This window comes from Phalacrocorax carbo, chromosome 8 (assembly GCF_963921805.1).
Source record: "Phalacrocorax carbo chromosome 8, bPhaCar2.1, whole genome shotgun sequence".
NCBI lineage: Eukaryota > Metazoa > Chordata > Aves > Suliformes > Phalacrocoracidae > Phalacrocorax > Phalacrocorax carbo.
This window is the reverse complement of record NC_087520.1, coordinates 1,079,445-1,101,921: the sequence shown is the minus strand read 5'-3', so window position 1 is coordinate 1,101,921 and position 22,477 is coordinate 1,079,445. Positions and strand designations below refer to the sequence as shown.

The 22,477-nt window shown below is 47.2% G+C and overlaps 1 long non-coding RNA gene across 1 annotated transcript in view; it reads right to left on the bottom strand.

The window, feature by feature from the left end:
• Positions 1–3,695: 3,695 nt before the first annotated feature.
• The window catches only part of LOC135314632 (uncharacterized), a 115,079-nt gene continuing 96,297 nt past the window's right edge, over positions 3,696–22,477 (bottom strand). The window contains exons 11-14 of the long non-coding RNA XR_010374124.1: positions 16,573–16,637; positions 4,719–16,486; positions 4,559–4,633; positions 3,696–4,237 (exon numbers count right to left, since the gene is read on the bottom strand). This is a non-coding gene — a long non-coding RNA (uncharacterized LOC135314632). The remainder of the gene's footprint in view (positions 4,238–4,558; positions 4,634–4,718; positions 16,487–16,572; positions 16,638–22,477) is intronic.

Here is a 22,477-nt window from a genome sequence, read left to right as displayed (position 1 = left end):
ATCTTTAGCAGGGCACTATAAACCCACTGCGTTATTGGTACGATTTATAGTTTTCCACTCACCTACACCGCATGAATAGCATTAGCACCTGGCAGAAGTTCCTGCAAATGCTGAGAAAGTCATCTTGGGCAGTTTTCTCCAGGCAACTGATTTGATTAATTTTCTGGAGAGAACCATCCTGCCAGTTGGCCTGGCGGGGGGAACGGTAAGACGTTCGTGTGCTGGGTTATCCCTTCCAGGGGCCTCGCTGGGATTACGACTAATTGAAGTTTCTAGGCTAATTTGTTTCTTAATATCCTTGTGTGAAATGTGAAAAGCTGCATTAAACTTATCATGGGAAGAAGGGGAGGAGGGCCATTGCTTTGTCATCGTGAAGCTACATCGAACGGTCTCATGACCTGTCACTGGAACAGACCATCTCTCTTGCCTTGCGCTCTCAGCTCTCCCCTTCCCAGCGGGTGGCTTGAGTTAATCAAGTCACTAACAAACACATCAGCTCAGCCCTGCACGTGCCATTGCTGGTTATCCTTCCGCTGATCTACCTTTCCCTACACGGCACCTGGGTTTTAGGCGTTCTTGCTGACGTTAAAGGACAAACATAAGGTCTACAGGCTGCTTTGCAAACTTCACAGTGAAAACGAACAGGATATGGAAGATGATAGGTAACTACTGGGTACATGCACGAGAACAAGTTTTCTCTTTGATACGTGCTGCCCCAGCCCTTCCCTCAGCACCGATATTCCCTTCCAATACACGTACCTTGTAAAATCCTTCTTTGGTTTTGCTGGATTCTGGAGGACTTTTTTTTTAAATTGGAAATCAATGGTTTTTCCTAGATAAGTGGAAAAGAAAATAAATAATGTTATAGAGATGCAAAACTAGAGCAGCAGCTTTGATTCTTAATGCTACTGTGAAAATGTATATGTTTACTGGAAAGGCTTGTCTGAGCCTTACAGGAGAAGAAATTCAGTGCAGCCAGCACAGAGCGCGGTACTCAGCAGAGCATGACCGCCAAACTCAAAAGAAAGGTTTTTCATCACAACCCTGTCTTCATAGAAAGGAAAGCGTGTTTCAGGACAGCCAGCCAGCAGCAGCTGAAATTCAGAGAGTCTTCAGAGAGCGTTGGTCACAACATTATTGTACGTTTGTAAAAAGGCATGTACCATGAAGCCCCCTATAATTAGGAGCAGAGTTAGGATGAGCTCTGAAAGGAGGCTCATCTTAGTCCGCTCCCAAGCCGACCAGAGCTTGGCACCGCAGCATTAATTACAAGCCCTGAGCGGTAAGGACGGAGCCGTGCAGAAAGGAAAAGCAACAGGGACAGCGATTTCTCCTGAAGATTTTGCAAGGCAGGGGCTGGTTTTGGCTGAGGCTCAGGAGCACGGGTTTCACGTACGCCAGGATAAGGTTGGATCCGTGAGGAACAGGCACAAACTGCAAAATGATTCACTTGAATAAGAAATCTGAAGATGCACTTGCAACCTCGCCAGGTGACCGCCATTCAGGACACTTGCTGCCAGCTTAATTCGGCAATGACCGAGATCTGTTTGCTTAAAAGGTAAAAGAAAGTCATTTCCCTCCCTACGGATACCACGCTCCGGCCCAGAACCGCGCTGCAGATGTGCTGAGATGGCAAAATGCAAGCGCTCGACGAGCGAGGCACGAACAGGCAGGTGGTTGCACGTGCCCGCAGTCCAGAAGGGGCAAACCAGACTTACCGCATGAAGGAAATGAAATCAGGTGCCTACAGGACATGCCCGTGAAATATTGAGATCCATCATCTCCTAAGCAGCCCTTACCAGATGAACAGCTCTTTGTGGGTGCAGCGGCTTGAGCAGGAGATGGGAAGAGCTGGCGCCTTGACGCCGAGTTATTTACGGACTTGCTACAAGGGCATTTCTCAGGAACTCCTTGGAGAGAACAGAAACCGAACCGGGCTCGAGCCCGGGCTGGGTCCCGTCTCTGATCCCTGTCTTTCAGCATCCGCCTCGCTGCTTCTTGCAGAAATTGTGCAGCTTCGTACGTGCTCTGAGAGTTAACCATGAAAAATGTAATACATGAACTATGTATTAATTGTCGTTGCTGTAAAACAGCCCTGAAGATCAGAGAAATGAAAATATCGAGGCTGCAGAAGCTGAAGGGACGCACTCGCTAGAAACACAGCAGATACAGGGGGCCTACCTGGGAATGGGAAATTTAAGTGCGTTTGATGCTGTAATCTAATAATTCCCGTCCTTCTGGCTCTTTCTATTGATTTTTCCACGGAAGGGGAAATTCCCGCATCCTGCTCTGCTGCTAACTTCTGCGAGAGAGAATGTTTGAATTTCCTTACCCCACCTCCTGCTTTGTGTGTCCTTCTCCAGCGCTTTTGCAACTCTGGGGCTATTCTCTTCCGCTCATTTTATATTAATCGTGATGGTCTTTTTCCTTCCTAATTTCAATCCTAATCTGTTTTTATAAAAAGCTGTTTAAATTTATGCAACTATTTAACTACCTCTTTCTTTCCGCTAGTCCGCAGACACCGAGGTACCGCCTGTGCATTCGTAGATGCTTTGGGTAACCCACTCTACGCTTACAGGTGGGGTTTTTTATTGGACCATTGATATATTCTTACAGGTAAAACATTCCTACGCCTGTAGTGTGATGACACAGCATCACCTCTCTTCCCCAGCATACGATAACCTCAAATGTTCTGGTCTATTCTCTTTAGTCAGCAAGAGGGGTTTTTTTGGTTTTTTTTAAACACTTGGTTTAGAAACATTTTTGAGGATTTAACTGAGATCTTTATAAGTTTCACTGTAATTCCAGATGCTTGATTTGCTTTTACATTGAAGTAAGAAAGAGTAGCTCCACTTGTACAGGCAAAACTCTTTTGCTGCTTTTTTCTTGGGAGAATAAACTGATTAGGAGAAACTTGCATCGGTTATCTTTCCTTTCGTCCAGGATTGACGGCAATTTAATTTTTTAAGGTTTCTTAAATTATTTTAGAATATGGGAGGGCGAAATTCTGATTTGCATGTGGTTATTTGGATGCTTGTCAGGGCAGCGTTCACAGAGCAGTATGTGAACGTGCTCTGCCTGGCTCAGGACTCTGCCTGCGACTTGGGGGGCGGTTTTCAGGCAGATCCTCCACTCACTCGACTTGGTTAATCCTGAAGGCCGAGCGTGGGCCACGCGCTGCCCTTCCGCGAGGAGGACGATGCCGACGGGCTCCCTGCCCTTCCTCGCCGTGCTGCGCAGAGGGTCCCGCGGGCGGCTGCCGAACCCACGCCGAGGGTCCGAAGGGCGCGCTCGGCGCTCCCCGCTCCGCGGCCGCTCGGCGAGCGGGTGGGCTGGCGGCAGATGGAGGGGGCGCGGGCTTAATACGCTTCATTTCTCATTAATGTAGATGGTCTTTAGGTGTGTCTGGGAAGGAGAAACGCTTTGGTCTCGCATCCTTCGGGTTGGGCTCTTGCGTGGTTACGAGAGCCCCCGACAGGTACGGTATTGCTGATACTGGAATAGCAGGGATTCTTCAAAGAACTGCGTAAGTGAATGGTGGAAAATCAACCTTTTTCTAGCAAGCTGTGAATTGTAAATAAGCGTGAGCAGCAGTGTAATTGTTTTTTTTTCCAAGCAATCTGAGTAGGGCATTTTCCTGGCCAGAAACAAGCAAAATTTCTTGATGTTTTGGAATGTTACATGCTGAAAAATGGTTGATATGAAATTGCATTTAACATTTATTCTCTCCTACTCAGCTGAGCAACACGGCATTAGTCATCTTGATTTTGTCAAGGCTTAATCACATTTGTAAAAGATCTTACCCACTGCTCAACCCTTCATTAAAAAAAAATCAGGTTAAACCAGTCAGCAGGTAGGTACCAAATAAAAGAGATCAGCTGAAGCGATCTACTAAAACTGAGTATAAAATTAAAGGCTATTTTTCTTCTATGCATCATACAGTTTCCTGCTAAACTGTGCGTAACTCCTTCACGTTACACGCTGTTTCTGCTGGAGACGTGAACGTTTCCGCAAGGTTAGGAACGAGCTGGTTTGCCTTGACAGCAGACAGGAATGAGTGTAAACCCCCCGAACAGTCACCTTGCCCTTATCCCTTCTGTCCACAGGATATTTCTGGACTGCTTCTCCGTAGTGTCTGGCTGAACTTGCTTCCACGCCTCTGGAGCCCGTCCAGGACGGCCGAGAGCTCCTGGGGGCTGGTACTGGCAGGCTGCTGCGATCTGCGGCACCGTCTGTCCTAGGGTGAGAATGGTTAATCAAGAATCACATCCTGTGCTGCACAGCAGTGTTGCTTGGCTGAACGGCTTGACCCAAAAAATAAGGAAAGCTAACCAAAAACTACTAAGTTTTATAATTCTCGTGAGGTATAAAAACAACCCCAAGTTTATAAAAGAATACAACTTTTGCTTAAATGAACAAAAAAGGATTGCTAGTAACTTTTTGGTGAGATAACCATTATTTTAACTGAGTTTAGTGCGTTTTTTTTCCAAATGCTTTAAACGTAAGAACTTATTTGCATGTTGCCTACGAGGAAACGCTTTTGTGCTGAATTACTGACCGTTCAATTATTTCTTGCGCTTCCTCACGGTCGGTCACGGCTCTGGACACATCAGCCAACAGGCGTCATCTGCAACTACCGAGATGGTTAAATTTTGTGACAAAGAATGCGTAGAGGAAACAAAAACCATTACATATGTAAATAACAGAGTGTCACTAACCCTCTTTAATTTATCTGCTGCAGGAGATGCCGTGCAGGCTGCAAAGCAAGATAACGGTCCCTGCACCAGAACAGATAGTGCTGGGTGGCAGCTTGTCCTTTTCTGAGAGAAACAAGGATGAACAAAAAATCCAACATGCGAGCTGTTTGAAAAACGCTGGTAAAAATGTCTTAATCTGAAAGAAAACAGTGCTTTCTAGCTTTCCCCAGTGGCATTTTGGATGCCTGTGATTCTTGTCTTCTGAGGAATTTTGTGCTTTGCCAACTGCGACTCACCCTCCTCGCCCAGCCGTTGGTGCGGCACCTGCTTTTTCCATTTAGATTCTTAGCACGAGGGAGAAATAGTGCTTATTGTCCTCACTTCCTTCTGTTGCGGTACTGTGCTTATTACAAGAGTGATTTAAATTTTAAATTATGGAACTAAAATAGAGAAAACGCAGTAAATGCCGTCTGATGAGCAACGGTGTCACCTGCACATCTTGATCTTTGTTCGTCCTCAGCATCGACCGTCGTCTCCTCCGCGCCAGCGCTCAGCGGCTCTCTGCCGGTCCGCCTGAGCACAACGGCCTAAGGGGGAAAGAACGAGCAAGAACCACACATAGTCGTGTACAGTATAATCCAGTTTAAGGGTATGAAAATACCCTGCCAGACACAGCAGGCTCGCTCTGCACCGCCCTTCATAACAGCAGAAAACGGGTTTCGGAAGTTCAGTGGCAAGAACCGACTGATGCCAACGGAGACCCAGCTGATGACCAGCCACCAGGCACTGACGTCTTATAGCAGGGAGATACCCCTGCATAAATCCCCCTTGGGTCAATAATCCCATGTCTTATACCCCAACCTCCCCAAGCCAGCCTCTTCCAAATGGGCAGACGCAATTAGACTTCCGAGATTGCACAGCTTGAGACACCGCCCTGCCCTGCCTCCGCCCAAATCCCCTCGGTCCGTTCCCCGATAAATTCACTGCGCTTTTAAGGTTCTCCAGATTTAACTCAATCACGTTCCCAGGGGCTGGCAGGAGAGAACAGAAATAAAGAAATCAATCACTAGATGAGAGACAGGCTTGAACCAGTGCCAGAACCAATACTCCCAAATTCCGGGAAGGGTATATTTCTATATTTATTAGAAAGGCACGTTTTCATCAGATTTTTTCAAGGCTGTTTTTCCCAGGGCTGCCTTCAGAAGGCTGATGCACCTTCCCCAGAGCACGGAGGGCATTCCTTTGCAAAGCTATCCCGACGAGCCCCGTAGAGGATTGCCATCCCCGTTTCTGCAGCAAGAACGTCCTTTGTGTCCTGGGGCAGCAGCGGCGACCGGCGACGCGCTGCCCGTGCTGCCGCGCAGCCCATTTAAACCTTTTAAACTTCTTTTTGCCCTTCATGGAGGGTTTTCCCCCTCCCTCTTCGCAGCTGGCTATGTTTCCAGACTGGCGAACCGTACTTGGTAACCTAAGAATAATTGAGGGCAACAGGTACCAGCTTATTACCAGAGGAGCGCGGGCTCCCCGAGCAGTGCTGATTACGATTCAGAAACATTTCAAACAGCGCATCAGGTCAAGCCATTTAATGTTGAAAGGTACAGGTCAGCCTTTGGAAAGCAGGGCTGCAGGTGCGACGTTGCTTCTCTTCCTCTCGCTCCTGTGCCAGCCACTCATTTAATTTACTCGCAAAAGCACCGAATAGAACTTAAAATGCTCTATTGTTTATTTAATCTAGTATCTTCAGTCTCCAGTTCAATTTTTAATCATCCACATTAGTGAAACAGGCAGTTCGGACTCATACAAAAATTACTTTTTCCATCCAATCTTAGTTATGTCTTTGAGAGGCTATTTTCAGTCTTAATTAAAATCCATACATCGAAACTACCGTTTTTCCACTAAAACCAACATCAATGTGAATAAAATAAGTAGAAGCCCCTACCTTTTCAGCACCCTACCGAACAGATTGAGTCGCACAAGCCGATTTAAGAATAATTGGATTCACCCATCAGAACGGGAACCGGCGCCGAGCCAAACCCCTCCGACTGCGGAGGGGGAGGGCAGCAGCGGGGCAGCGGCCACGGGCCGGCACGGCGTGGGCCACCTCCACGTCCAGCCGCCCCCTGTGCGGGAGCCGCGCGCCCCGGCCACGCAGCCTCAACACAGCAGCAGACCCTGGTATAAAATTACAGCCAGGTGACCTTTTCCTGAACTAGGCATACTCGCCAGAAATCCAGTTTTAACAAAAAGTGTGTCTTTTAACACACCACGAAGAGGGAAGAAGGTCCACGGAGGAAAGGCAGGGCGGCTGCCAGAGTACTAGGGAGGGTACAGGGGGGCACTGGGCGCTGTTAGTCAGTCCCCACTTGCCTCAGGTGCTCAGCCAGTGTCTTTCATCCCGACTTCCAGATAAAAACAAAATAATTTGATGAACAGAAACACACTGCTTTGTTTACAGCTGACCAGAATAAACTCTGTTAGGTTTTGGCTCAGAAAAATAGCCAGAATAATTACTTGGATGAAGAAGAGGGAGCTGAAACAGCTTTTAAACGTTTCATCAACATTTTTAGAAACGAAAACCATGCGGCCACATGGAGAAGACAAGGGGCAACGGGTACAGGATGCACCGGGAGAAATTTCATCTCAGTTGAAGAAAGAATATTGTTTTTCCATGAGCACGATCAGTCACTGGAACGACCTCCCCAGGGAGATGGCGGGGTCCCCAGCTGGAGGCTTTCAGGATGACTGGGCAGGGTGCGGGATGCTCATAGAATCATTAATAACCTTGGCTAGGCTCCCTTTCCCACAAAAGGATGGACCAGACGGATGCTTTGAGGTCCTTTCCAACCTGGGCCGTTCTGTCTGATTCTAAAACCAAATCCCTAACTTGGCATTTTTTCAGAAAAACAAAACAAGAGGGGCAGAATCAATAGCTAAATAAGAAACAGGTCAGATCATTAGTTCTAATATTTTACTTATTGACAAAAAAGCATCAACTTTCATTGATGTTCTATAATATGTATTTAAAGAGCAGATGATGCTTTATAGAAATATCTGGAGTGCATTAAAAAAAAAAAAAAAGAACAATTCCACCCATGACAAAAAAAATCTATTTTTCTTTGCCATCATTTTTTATTAGGAGGAGCATTCGCATAAAAAAATGCTGCATCAAAGGGCTGATCTCCTTCCTGAGCCCACAATTAATGTATTTATGGAAGGGTTCTACAGAATTTAACTGCAAATAATAGATTTTTGCAGATTTCTTGATCGCCTTATAGAATGCAATCAAAAGTTGCATTTGTGCTACAGGATTCACAACTGGATAAAGAGGCTGATTTTATACTGGACGTTGTGGATTTTTTGGAAAAAATCTGGAAAATATTATTATGTTTCTTTTGAATTTCCTAAGTTTCATTCCACAATAAGTTATGTGGTACTGATCACAAACACCTACAGAAATAGGACTGTTTAGGCAAAGTTACCCTGGTGCTTTAGTTTTGTCAGTACCGTACCAAACCTCTAAGTTGCACAGGCAGCCATTTATTTCTACCTCTGTGCGACTATTCCTGCCCATTCTGGGAGACTGACAGACCAATACCTTCAGGTAAAACTTTTAGAAAGCATTTAGGGTTTAAAAGGAGGCTTTAGGACTTGACCTACATTTTAAAATTACTTCAGAGATGAAGTTTTTTTTTAAACTCTACAATAGTTAGAGTGCCTGAATTTTTATAACCACTGTTATTGACTCTTCCCTTACATGTATGACAAGAGGTAATGGTTTTAAAATGAAAAAGGGCAGATTTAGATGAGATGAGGAATAAATTCCTCACTCTGAGGGTGGTGAGTCACTGGCACAGGTTGCCCAGAGAAGCTGGGGATGCCCCATCCCTGGGGGTGTTCAAGGCCAACCTGGTCTGGTGGAAGGTGTCCCTGCCCGTGGCAGGGGGGTTGGACTAGATGGCCTCTAAGGTTTCTTCCAAAGCAAACTGTTCTATGATTCTATGTTTCTGACAAAGGTGGGTCACGATGTGCCCGGTAGAGCTCCTTAAAGCTCAATATTTTGAGTTGCACCTCAACGCTCCACGTGTCTACCACGTTGGACACCGCGTTCTCAGTGGAGGCCCCCCACCGCAGAGCCTGACCACAGGGCTGGACCACGTCCACCTCCTGCCCCGCAGGGGGTGGAAGGACATCCCCTCCACCCCCGAGGCCGAGGAGCGGCATCGGCAGCTGCCGCCCGCGCTCCCGCACCCCCAGACCCCACGCTCCAGCAGCGCCGGAGAGGCAAGCCCTGGCAGAAGACACAAGCCCTGTCATTTAGCTGCAGTCCATTAAATAGCCAGATGTGCCCGAGATCAGGTTCCTCCAATCTATTCCATTATGGATTAAGTGGAGTCACTGAAGAAAATCATTAAGACCGTTTTGCTGTCACATCACCTCCAAATGAATAAATGATTTACTGGAGTGCTTCCCCGTCTGCGGAGGCTGGCCCTGGCTCACATTTGTTATGTGCAGAAGCCCCTACGCTCACCTACTGAAGCAAAAATTCAAGCTGAATTTGTCATTTCCCATGGGAATCTTAAATCGGTGCTTTTCATTACATATTGATTTTTAAGTGCCATCTTCCAAACAGGTATTTTGGCTTAAAAACTGGAAACAGGAAGATGACTTAAATTCAAATGCTAGCCCAAAAATAAAATAAACCATTTCCTCCAATATAGCTTATGGTTTTCTTTCATTCATAACACGAAAATTTGAGTTCCAGTTTATACCAAAACAGCTTTTGAAATGCTGGCTTGGAAGAAAAATTTTTCTTCTGAATCAAGTGACTGGAGACCTACTATTCAGAATATTAAATTAAAACAGTGACTGTCATCGGTATAATGGTCTGTCGTACCTGGTAGGAGTAAGAGCAAACATTCAGAACGAAAGCATTAAGAGAGAACTTCTGCCGAAAGCTCACCACAGAGCAGGCACGCTCTTGTACGAGCACGGGCACAGGCGTGCCTACCGTTATGTTTTGCACAGGTTTTTTCTCTTCTTGCGTGGCGATAAGGAGCAAAGCAATTTCATTCAATATTCAATTTCACTGCTCAGATCTAGATAATTAACGCTGGTATATATAGCCTTCTATTTATTGATTAAACATCAGCGTGTGTGAACTGGCATGCTCACAAGTATTGCATATGTATATACACAGACATATGGGAATGTGCAGTAAACGAAATGTGAATCAGTTTAACGTGGAAAAAGCGAAATTCCTGCGCGTCAAACAGAAGGCGGTTAATGAAGACAGACAAGAAACAAGCCAGAGTTCAAAATCAACGCCCTGAACGTCCACAAAAAGGAAGCGCCCATTAAAACCAACCTAACCAACGTTTTTTGTCAGCTGTGCTAGGTCTTTGGCCATCAGCTAATCCATTTTTAAAAACATTTCTATTGTTTTTGTTGAGCACTAATCGTTATACAGACTAAACCCACTAAGCAGTACAGTTTCTCCTTCAGTGCAGTCTCTATATAAACCACAGAAAAGAAAAACTTCCTTTAACGAAACCTGGTCCCCGGGCTGTGAACAGATGACCACATGGCTCCAGATGTTTGCAGCTGTTTGCGTAAGAACTCACACCACCAGACCAATTTTAAGGGCGTGTTCTGGCAACCGGTTGAAGCACTGTTGTATGTCGTTACGTAAACCACAATTTTTAGGAAGAGGTGCCCAGGCCCACGTGGATATGCACCCCCTAAAACGGAAAGGTATTTCTAAATCGAGCGATGCTACTGGAAGTGGAAGCTGCCCACTTGCCCTGGCACTGACCTCTGCTGAGGAACTGGCTTTGTGGAGAACTCACTTCGCTTCCCTAATATCCAGGGTATTAAATCAGAGGTCAGTGCAAAAAAAAAAAATCACAAGTTACTACGTTTCACAATGGACCATCGACAACCAAGTGCTGTGAATTTTAGATTTCCTAAAACCTCCATTAAAGGGGCAGTTGGCAGATGCTCTGATGGGAGTAGAAGGGAAAATAAAGGCTAAGCAGCCCAGCACGTGTGAGAATGATGAGGTGCAGTTACATACGGGGTGACTCGGAGAGCAGTGGTCCATCTCACAGGTATTCTTACCGCTGCATTTAGGAAGGGTATTAAAGCAGTCCCCCAAAACCAGTAAGAACACAGCCCTGCACTAAGGTGCCAGCCCTGCCCTCGGCAGAGGTGCTTTCCCACTGCTATCTCCCCTCTTCCGAAAGCGCTGCTGGGCTCTGATTTAGGAGGGGAAGGGGCACAGCAGTGTCACGTGTAGTCCAGAGTCACAGCACGAGGCGCAAAGCCAAAGGAGAATCCCAAGTTAGAACTGCGCAATTTTCCAAGGCGTTTTCCAGTCACCTCCCAGTGACCCGGGAGAGGTTAACCCAGCTCCGGACCAAGCAGCCTGGCTCCTCACAAGCTGCCCTGGTCCAGCAGCTGCCTGCGTTAAATGGTGCAGGCGCACGCGGGGATGCCTCCTTTTTTAAGCCTATGAACAAACTGGTCTTTTCCCTGTGTCCCCCCTGCAGCCGCCCCGCACACCCGCGTCGCCGGCCACCTCGGCCCCTTCCCCACGGAGCAGGGTCTGGCTCTCGCAGGACTGATTTTAAGAAAAGCAGAAGTATCCTTTCCACCATTTTTTTCCAATTAAAAACTCATTTAAAGGGTCTTAATACAAAACGCAGTAATTACAGGTAAAAATGGATTTCCTTTGGAAAGGAGACAAAGCTTTTACATTTTCTGGTAATTTATTCTGAAACACTACTACAGAAGCAAGCTTCTAGCCTGCCATTTTCACGCGTATAGCATTAGTTGCTACTCCTTATCTCAGTCTCATCACCAAGTCACCATCACTTTTGAGACAAAACATCTTGTGCTCCAGTAAAAGAAGTAGGGACCATGCAAATATACAACCAGAGAGTACCGTGCTCTGTTACCACTTAATAATAATATATCATTATCCTATCACTAAAGTTCACTACTATTAAAATCTTAAAGATTCATTCTCCTGGCAAAATCCAGTTCCACCAAAAGCTTGGAAATTTGTAATTCCAACAGCGCCCAGGCCTGACAGCTCATCATGAGGCAACTGCGTGGCTGAGCCCTCACTCAGCCTCTGACTCTGAGCAGCTATTTTGTGCCTCGATTTAACTGAAACCCACATAATGCGTCAGCTGCGAACTCGCTTGAAGGCTATAGCAACTCTTTTAGCATCTTCCCCTTAAATGAGGGAATGCAAAGACAAGTTACAGACCCCCACCATTTTTCTGAGATGCAAATACACAGAGACAGAAGAAGGTCAAAGGAGCCGCCAGCCTGTCAGCGCGGGGCGGTTTTAGGCAGAGCGCGTTGCTCTTTCGCACCACACCATGTCCCGGCAAGCCCAACACAACACCCCCAAAGTCCCGGTAGCCTCCTGAAGAGTTCCCGTACGCAGCAGAAGGCAAACCCTCAGCCCTTTGCTCCGGACCCTGCTCTGCCCGCGGGTGCTGGGAGGCAGGGGGTGCAGAGCAGCGGCGCTTCCGTGGGGCAGCGCGTTTCTCTGCCAGGGGGTCACAGGGCCGAAGTGCCGCAATTCCAAGACTTACAGCCAGTTTCAGGAACATTAGCAGCTCTGAAGGAAAGTAAAACCGTTCTTGTAGTCAGGGCCGTCGTCACCGAATCTGGGGTTTTTTTGGGAATGTTAACGCTGACATCATTACGCTACCGCCCCCGGCGCAGCTCTTGGCTGTGCTCATACAAGCAAGAGAAAAATAGAAGCTGGTTAACCCAGTCGGTGAGAGTTAGGAATCGGGTCCCGGACCTTTGGTGGACTTTTTTCTTTCCTTTCTTTTAAGCAAGCTGCGGGTCTGTTACCTGGTAGCGGTGCTTGTTTGGAGAATTTTGACACACGGGAAAGGAAAGATGTAAATTCTGAGATTAGCAAACAGGAAAATCAATTTGATTAATGCATGAGTCCTCCCCCACGCCCCAGTTTTAGTAGGGGATAAATCCTTACAGAGGAAGGGTGATGGCTGGGGGTGCGCTTATCTGCCTATCCACGAGGCGCCAGCCGTCAGAGCTCGGCAGGAGGCGCGGGGGACAGGCCCAGGTGGAGATGCTGCCGTAAAGCCCCAGCCCAGCAACCTTTTCTCGGGGGCGGGCAGGGGAATCGTTAATATGACACGCATGCTCTGCTTTGCGGTTTGGGATGTTACTGTCGCCCATTTGGGGCCTCAGATAAGAGCAAAGCCCTGTCAGAGCGTGTAATATTCCCTCAGTATGCCCGACCTGATGTTCTCGGGCATAGTTTCAGCTGGCAGGTGCTTTCTGGTAAAGCTCAGCCTATTTCCTTACTGTTTTTCACGCTCCTAGGTCTGCCTTTAAATGCGGACACCAGGACCGGAGAAGTCCCAAAGGCTCGTGTCACCTATTCGTGGTTTAAGACAATTACGCTGACATTTATTCTCCGAAAGGAAGGAGTGGGAAAGGCTCCCTGCGCGTCGCGGCATGCCCGCGGGCAAAAGGCTCAAGCCAGGCAGCACCGAGCGTATCAGCCGACGAGCGGGGCTGCGAGGCACGCTACGAGCGTAGGCGTCCGGCTCCAAATCTGCGTTGCAGCTCCGGGAGCAGGGGCTGGGAGGGATGAGGACAGCCCCTCCACCGACACACAGCAACGGGCGCACCCGTCACGGGAATTCTGGCTTTCCTGGCTTTCCCATTGCTTCTCCTAAGATGGGGAGTTTTATGCCGCGCTTCTTTTTACTCCTCAGAAAAATTAAGTGAAACCAGCCCATAGCAGTAATTAAAACCCATTTCTTCAATTTCTTTTCCAAAATATACATTTTACAAATGGGGCTTGACTTTGTTTTAAATCATCCCCTAACAGATTTCAGAGGAAATTTAATAATTTTCTTCTATCCTGAAGTGACTCAGTGATGGAAAAGAGATGTTAAACAAAAGAAAAAGAAGAGTTTATTTATCTGCTCTTGCACTCCCTTTGCTTTCATTTCCATGTAAGCTCTTTGGCTAAACGGTGGGATAGGGAGAACGTGAACACTGCTCTCCCCTTGTTCTGCTGGTGTAATGACAATGGGAGGATTGTTTCTTAATTTCCAGCGTGGTAAGTGGGTAATTATTGTCCAATTAGACTTGCTATTAACCTCTCTGTTTCTCATTTTGCCGTCCATAAAACGAGAATAACAGCACTTACCACTCTCGCTGGGATATTGCGGAGATTTATTAGCTAAGGTACGTACAGCACAATGAAAATGAAAAGCATTGCACGTTGGCTGGAGCATAATTATTAATAATCAAGCGTTCTTAGCACGGCTATAGCTTCGGAAACTTGGTGTGTGATTCGATGGTTGGCGATAGGGTGCACCGGTAAGGGTTTCTGTTGTAACCTTCAGACCTTAAGCTTGAGTGGATAGATGGAGAATCTAGAAAGTGGGGTCTAGTGAAAGGACAAAGCCAGTTTTAATTGTTGCAGATACGAATATACCTTTTTCTTAAGTCTAAAAGAACAATGAATTAGTGAAAAAAAAAAATGCACCGAAAATAAAAATTAATCAGCTGGAAAAAACCCTCCTTAAACTCTTCCCCCCTAAACCCATTGTACCTGAGCAAATACCTTGTGTCGCATCTCGTCCGTGACCTCCTGGTCCTCTAGAAGAAAGCTCTAAGCGGCGGAGGAGACGCCTGGAGAGGAGACCGCGTCTCTGGCCGTAGCGGGGCCGGAGCTGGTCAGTCACAGCAGAACCGGGTCCTGCTGCCGCTGAGCAAACAGGAGCGAAGGGCAAAGAGGGGAGCGACGGGTTTAATGATCGGCTACTGGCGGAATTACTAATACCAGTCTAGAGAGACAGCCGGTGGCTGGTTTTACTGGTAGAAGGCTCCGTTACCCCAGCGCTGTCCCCTGTGGCTGTGTGCGCACACCTCCTTTCCCCCCGCGCTAAAGTGAACCGAAACCTGCGATTTTTTTTGTTTGACCACGGATTCCATCAAATCCGGGAAACTCCTATGTCGAAACGACGTTCCTTGGGGGACTCTTTGGAGACAAGGTTTGTGACAGTGCCTGTGGTCATGGGCATTGACCACGTTATTAAAGGGCCCTTGTGGTTTAGCACACTGCTTTAAGTAAAGGTAGAAGCAAAGCTCTGTGTGCAGTGACTGATTAAGCTAAGTTCAATAACTACTGTAAGTCCTGTGTTAATTCACAAACAATCTCAGATATTAGGTTAAAAAAAAAGCAATAGAAACCTTACATGTTGGTTAGCATAGTCTCTTCTAAAATTTTATCCGAATTCTATCATACCTTCTCTAGGCGGCCGTCTGTGATGGGTAGGGAAGACCCCGACGTCCTCTGGAAGATGCATGGCGATGCCAGCAGCGCTGCCCAGCCCCAGCGAGAGCTCGTCCCCGCTCAGCCCTGGAGCCCCGCGGTGCTGGAAGAGGTCCGGTTTCCATGCCGATTGCTAAATGCTCCTGCACCAGACCAGGGGTGGGCACCAACGACGTCTGAGTCGAGGAGGAGACGCCTGCAGGCACACGGTTCCCCACTCAGCAGACTGCTCTTCTCCTACCTGCACGGCGATCGGCATCCTACGGCATTGCTGGGGCGGGGACCGATGGCCCCAGGCTGAAATGGGGCCACAAGGACATGGGCAGCAGTGGGGGCCCCCGGGGGGGCTGGTCAGGTACCCTCAGGGCATGGAGAGCAGCATGGGACCAGCTTTGCTCTTACTCTCTGTGCTGTAACAAATTGAAATAATAACTTTTTTTTAAATTGTAGTATTCGGGAAGAACTTGCAGTCAATAATGCAGCTGCCGACCAGGAGGAACTCCCCACCTGAAAGGTAACTGCCTTCTCTCTGTAGCCTCGCGCCGCAGACAGCCCTGCTTACCGACCCGTTCGCACGGGCAGCCGCAGCACGGGTGCGGATCGGCAGAGCCCCCGTAGTCTTTGCAGGGTTTGAAAACCAGCAGTTTTTCTGTTTCACTGGTGTAAATCCAGAGCTACACACTGCTGTTCCTGGCACAGCTGAAACTGGGAGCACAGTTCGGGCTCCGTTTCTGAGACCAGCTTTCCGGGATGCGCTTTTCGGCCCGGAGCAGCAGGCAGCCGAGTCTTGGTTGGTACCTTGGACGCAGAAACTTCTGAGTCCAGTTCTGCTGGTCCGTCAGGGACTGGACCTACTGGTCTGCAGAGCACAGTGATGGTCCCCACACAGCTTGTCGAGACGCCTATTGTGTGACACGAGCCTCTGTTGCTGTCTGAGACACTATGACTTTATATCAGTCGGGGATAATTTAATTAAAGCCTATACTAACTGATGCATGGGAACTCACCAGTAATGAGTACATTTTATCCACTAAGGAACAAATACATTTTCAGAAACGTTCTTTCTTCAGCTCACTTCTCACTTAAAGGTTTGGATGGTTTCCAGTAGCTCACTGTTGCTCCTTCTCCCATCTGTCCCACTGAGAAATACGAAACATTGTTCTGCTCGTGTATCCCTGTGTGCATACACGCGCACACATATGCGTCCGTACATAAACCCGAAATGATGTTAAACCTTCAGTCACACCATCTGATACATCTCAGGCGTGTGAAAGCAGCAGTCGGTCCCTCAACCGCAGCCGACGTTGGCTATCGAGGTACCGCAGCAGGGGAGGGGATGCCTCGTCCCTAACATCAAGGTGTGCTGCTCCACTGATAAAATTCCTGGGCTACGGCCCAAAACTGTGGCCACTAATTAAAAGTTTGGTATCTTGTTCCTTCCCATGTACTGTGAAAAAATGGAATTTCAGCCAGCCGCGCGAAGAACCGAAAGGTGTCTTCTCTTTGAATAAAAATAGAAAGAATGAATATTACCCGGGGTACTCGTCAGCTTTGCCTAGCCCAAAGAGAAGAATCGATCTGACTTTCAGTCCATAGTCCTGAAAGAAAGAAAGTGGTGACTAAATAACTCTCCTTTTGTGATTATCCTAGCGACAGATCGCTTCTAACAAAAAGATCTATGGACGCAGAGCTGAAGCGCAACTTCTTCAACACAGGAGATTAATATGGTGGCGCGTGTAGGTGTAGCAATAATCTGTTAATGAGTTATTGATTTTTTTAATTAAACTTTACTGGATCATATTTTCAATCTAAATGAATGCATCATTAAAGTAATTAATAGGATGGCAATAAGAAGAACTGAAATTGCAATTAATCGGTGCCGCACGGCCCTCCTGGAACACCCCACAGGCAGAGCAGGAGCCCCGGCAGCGACGCGGTGCCCGTCCCTGATGGACGGCGCGGGGCACCCGTGCGGCAGAGCTCCCGCGGGGGCCGCGGGGCACCCGTGCGGTGCCTGATGCCATCACAGCCACCGGCCAGCCACCACCAAGCATAAGCTGCTGCCATTGCAGCTCTTCTGGGAACTAGTAACAATGCCATCGCTAAGCAAAAACCAAAACATCAAAAGAAATTTTAAACCCCCCCCCCAAAAAAGAAGCAAATCCAGGCGTGCTATCTAAGGGCCAGACCGCGGGATTAAAGCCATGCTCCAGAGCTCAGCCGTAGCGGCCCGTAACTGGGCAGGTGAACCTTCTCCCAGTGGCACCAAAGACCCGTTGCTCTAGGGCTGGTTTTGGCTTCTTCTGTTCTACAGCCTGGCCCGCCACCATGGGAGCCAGAGCAGCGCGAGCCCCAGCTGAAACCCAGCCTTGGCACGAAGCTGCTCGGCCGCAGCGCGCCGCATTCCCATCCCCCCTCCTTCCCCCTTCCAGATCGTTGTTCATACAGCAATGGAATTCAGGAATTTGATTCTTCCCCTTCTGATCATTCACGTTTGAAAAGCACCCTTGCTGAACCAGCGCGCAGTTAGCCCTTCTCCCTCCTACGCACATCGAAACCAGCCCCAGCCGGTGCCGTTTGAAAATGGCATGCTAATTTACAACATTCCCAGCTTTGCAAATAATTGCTTAGGGCAAAAAAAATACAGACTAGTAAACACATTTGAAAGCTTGGCATTTTTAAGCACACCATTAAAAAAAACACTAAATCAAACTCAATTGTTACACATAGTATGAATAATAATAAATAAGAAAAAAAACCCCATAACTGATCATAATTACAGAACACCTCCTGAAACTGAGGAGGCATTTTCTTGACTGAAATAGAATGTTTAGGAAGAATTTTTTTTTTAAAAAAGAGAGTGGGTTTTGGATTTATTTTCTCTTTCTTTAAAGAGCATCTCATTTTCTCTGAAGACGGAAGCCTTGGGAATAGGGCTACAGATCTGGTTGTTGCTGCTCATCAAGTTCTATGGCTTCCGCATGTTTTAATTCTATCTAAAACCTCACTAGCTGTTTTAGGACTGAAGTGCTTGTTGTAGTCCTATCTGTCTGTGGCAAACACATAATATCAGTCTCACCCACAATTATGACTCTCTGTGCCTTTTTCCAAGATTCATTCTGACCTTTTTACCCTGGAAGAACAGTGCAATAAGAAATTCCAAGTTCTCCTGCTATAAACCAAAGAAAGAAACGTCCCAGCTGAAAATGGGAGCTCGACAGCAAGACTATTTCATAGCTTCCCCCATCTTCTTGATGAAGACGTCTTTCCTTCCCTTGCTGCGTGATGGTGTCTGACCCATTGCAGAAGCATGTAATTGCACTAACCCGACACCAGCGAGGCTGGCAGCTCCCAGGAGACAGGGTACGGACAAGCAGCTGTCTTCAGGGGCGGGGGAAGAACCTACATCATTCCTAGAGGTTCATCTAAAACTCAGCTTAAAAGCTCTTTTATTTAAACAAGCTGCCACTGCTAATAACATTACGTCCTTCTCAGGGAAAAACAAAACTGTTGTCCTATTTTAATACAAGTGCTTCCTTTAGGGCTAATTAAGCTGACAAATAACACTTCCAAAGATTGAGCAGTTTAACGGATCACAATGCGGTGATGTTGGGGACCCTGGAGAGGACCAATTGCTGCTGCGCACAGCTGGGAAAGTTACTGTGCCCCCTCTGTACCAGGACACTGAATGAGAGAAAAATAATACCTCATTAATCTTCCTAATGAACCTCTTCTAAACAAGATAATTCACAATTTTATGGCACACGTGGGGTTGCTGTGGAGATTTGCTGAGCTGCCTCGAAACTGTGCATCAAAGTGTGCAAAACCAGAAGTCATCTGACGGCAGCACACTCGCAGCAAACCTACCTGTGGTCTTCCCCTCCCTCGAGCTCCGGCAACGCTGCCTCCAAACCAGGGAAGGCACAGGCTTGCCTTCAGAGAGGCGGGTTTAGTTACCGTTACTGGACAGAGGATGCAGCAAAGTAGCACAGACTGACCAACGGGGGAAATAATGTGTTTTGAGTCAGGAGCTGGGGTACCCGCGCACCTGCGGAAAGTCTCTCCGCCCCTCTGGTCACGCTGCCGTTCGCAGGCTGGGCACAGCGATCCTCAACCACCTCTGGGAAGCGGGGACAAAAGGCTCTGAAATGATCCTGCCCGCGCTTCGCTCTTCCTTTGTAAGAGGAGGATGGTGCCTCGCATCCTCCCTAGGCACAAGAGCCAGACTGTGTCTGAAGTGTGAAATTAATTACTCCAGACGCAGTGCTGTTAATCTCACACCATCACAATAATCTTCTTATAGTCACAATTACAGATTGAGGTCCCGACCTTTAATGATATTTGTATGTGTAATGCTTGCTCAATAGGATGTATAATTATCTGCGAAGTTGTGGATCTAAGTGCGTTGCAGTCCCTCATAGGAAGATGCTTCAACACAGTACAGAAGAACACTGACTTTTTAAACCATCTGTGGGCTTTCAGTCCGCTCTGTGGGCTAGTCCCAAATCTACAGTGTTTTGGGGTCCATCTAGTACTCCTGTCGTTAGTGAGTTTTAGAAGAATTCTGACAAAAACCTCAAGGGTGAGCACTACAGCAAACCCTCAAGCATCCACAGCACTTTCTGTTTCTAAATACAGAATATTATTTATGCAAACATCCTTAAGAAAAAGACATCAAGCGACATCTGTATGGGAATTTCCTCCCTGGAAGAAATATGAATCTTCTTGGTTGTGAAGCGTGTGAATAGAACTTTTTGGGCAGGTCCACTAGATGCTGTAGAGTGAACAGGAGCGCCACGGCAAGGCAGGCGTGCATTAAACCTTTAAAGTCGCAGCTGCCCTTGCTGCAAGCTAGGGGGACCGTCACAGGTCCCCTCGATGCTCTGTAGTCCGCAGCTCTGGGACAGCCTTATTCCTATTCCACCGGCAACAGCACTGAGCAATCACAGATGGTATTGCAGCAGTTCATGAGACTCTCATGGATTTCTCATGGTCCATTGGGCCCTTAAATCATCTACATTTGCATTTGCATGTTAAGCTTTTTGACAGTCTAGGTAGTCCCATCGGAATAAATACAGATAAAGCAGCATCAAGTTATGTTTCTTTTTTCTTTTTCCATAATGGAAATACAGCTATCATCAGATCAACACAACATTAAATAAATGATACTATTGCAGATATCCACCAATTTCCATAATGTTTCAGTGCTGCATTTCCATAATTTCATACACTTCTCTTTCCTTTTTATTTAATGCTGTTTCTTTCAGACAAACGCGCAGAGCGCACGATCATTTGTGCATGCTGGAGACATCAGTAAACACAGAGAGGAGGTGAAAAGAACCACCTTGGAGCTTCCTGTGATCCGGAGGCTTTATCTCTAAGTCCCAAATTAAGGCAGCTCTGCTGAACCCATCTACCAGCTGCTCGTCTGCGTGTGCCAAAGCACTGACCATTTCTGTAATTTAGTGTGGCCTGTGAATTATTTCATTCTGTGCATTTCCAGTTTATTTCCAATTTATGTATGTAATCAGCAGAACTATCGGAGCCCAGGGAAAACTCCATATGGCAACCAAGAGCCCGTCGTTTACGGAAGCCCAGCGGGGCTGCGAGGCACACAGAGGTGCTCTGCTCGCCTGGAGCCTCTCTCCCTGCTCACCTTGCACCAGGCTTGTGCGGGCCCGACCGTGCCGGGGAGAGCAAGGGCATACCAGGCTTTTCCCGCACGGCCTTGGGCAATATCCAGAGAATTCTGCCTTTAGCGGGGACCGCAGAAATACATGGCAACCGGTTGACAGGAGCCTACCTCACCACTGATGTTATCAGGGCTACTCAGACTTCATACAGCACATCTTATGGGAACTCCTAAACAGCAGCCAAGATCTTCGTTCCACACGGGAGTGTCATAACCACAACCTCCCTTCCACAGCCTTAGTTAAAGCATTAAGACAACGGATTAAGTTACCACTTCTTTTGCCTATGAATAAAGCATTGAAAGCACTAGCTCAGAAGAGCATTTAGTGATGTGTTGAAACTGAAGCCCGCTCCTTGCTCCAACTCTTTCACTCCTTTAAAATGGCTTTCCCACCTGAGAAGCGTCCATACAGATGAAGCTTTTACTCCTTTCTATGACACCGCACTCCTTGGACACAGAGCACTGCAGAGGCCGAGGGTGGTGGGACATCCAGCTCCGCGCCCGCGTTCGTCCTCCAGCCCCTCAACGGCCCCAGCAGCCACTGACGTCCAGCCTGTCTCTAGCACGGATGAACTAAGCCTACCGTTGCTCGTTTCAATATTGCCACCCCCCTCCTAGCCCTTCCCTAACATAATCTTGTTAGCTTTGGGCCTTGCATGGTTTTTTCATTATCATTATTATTTATATGGCACGATGTGCGCAGACAAATTTAATCTCGTTGTTTACAGGAGCTAACCTGATAGACTAAAGGAGAAATTACATATTTTGTTCCCACTGTTGGCACAAACACAATTTCTTTTCTCACTCTCATTAACACAGTCAGTGTTTATAAAAGTCTGACGGTCTTGGAGATGAAAGTGTTTTCTCCAAAGAACAGGTAAAACATAAACAATAACAATTTCTTTGGGGTTAATCCTCCCACTGTAATCCCTCAATTAATGCATTTCATTCAATCCCGTCATGGAACGATTGGGTAAAGTAGTGAAAGAATCAAGTCCAGATTAACGATATTTCATGACGAGCTACTGGAAAGCTCAGACAAAAATCATGCAGAAAGGCAAAAATGACATTACTGAAAAGCAGATTTAAAAAAAAAAAAAACTCAGAAAAAGTGTGAAACCGAATCCTTCTGAAAAAAAAACAACCAAAAACCCGAAAGACCCAATAAGAATAATAAGAACAATAAGAAGAGGTGATGGCCAGAATAGGTATTTGTCACTGTATGTGATGGAAGAGCACAAAAGAGCAAACTAGAGGATAGGTTACAAGATCCTGAAAATTTAAACAAAATATAAACCTAAACCCCACAATGGGCGAGGAAAGGAAAGGAAAAAGAACAACACCTAAAGCCATTCTTGCTGACGTACAAAGTTATAAGAAAGGTCTCTTGCTGCTTGAACAGATGGATCTCAAATTGTTCTCTGTCAGCAGAAACATCAAGGACTGTGTTTGCCTGGAAGGTACAAACCCCGGCAGAGCCGTGCACGGAAGAAGTGCCACACAGGTGCTTAATCTGAGGGTGCCTCCGAGCAGACGGACGGCGGCCGGCGTGCCTCACGCAGCGACGCTACCGCTCCTTCCCCCTTCCCGGCCAACCTTGTGCGACTCACCGGTTACTCCTGCTAAGGCGGATTCAAGGAACTCCGGAGCCAAAACCAAAGTAGAACGACAAAGACCCTTCCTCTATTGCTCCAGCTCATTCGCTGAGGACGTCTCATGGTTTTTTATTTAAAAGGTCTGTTCAGT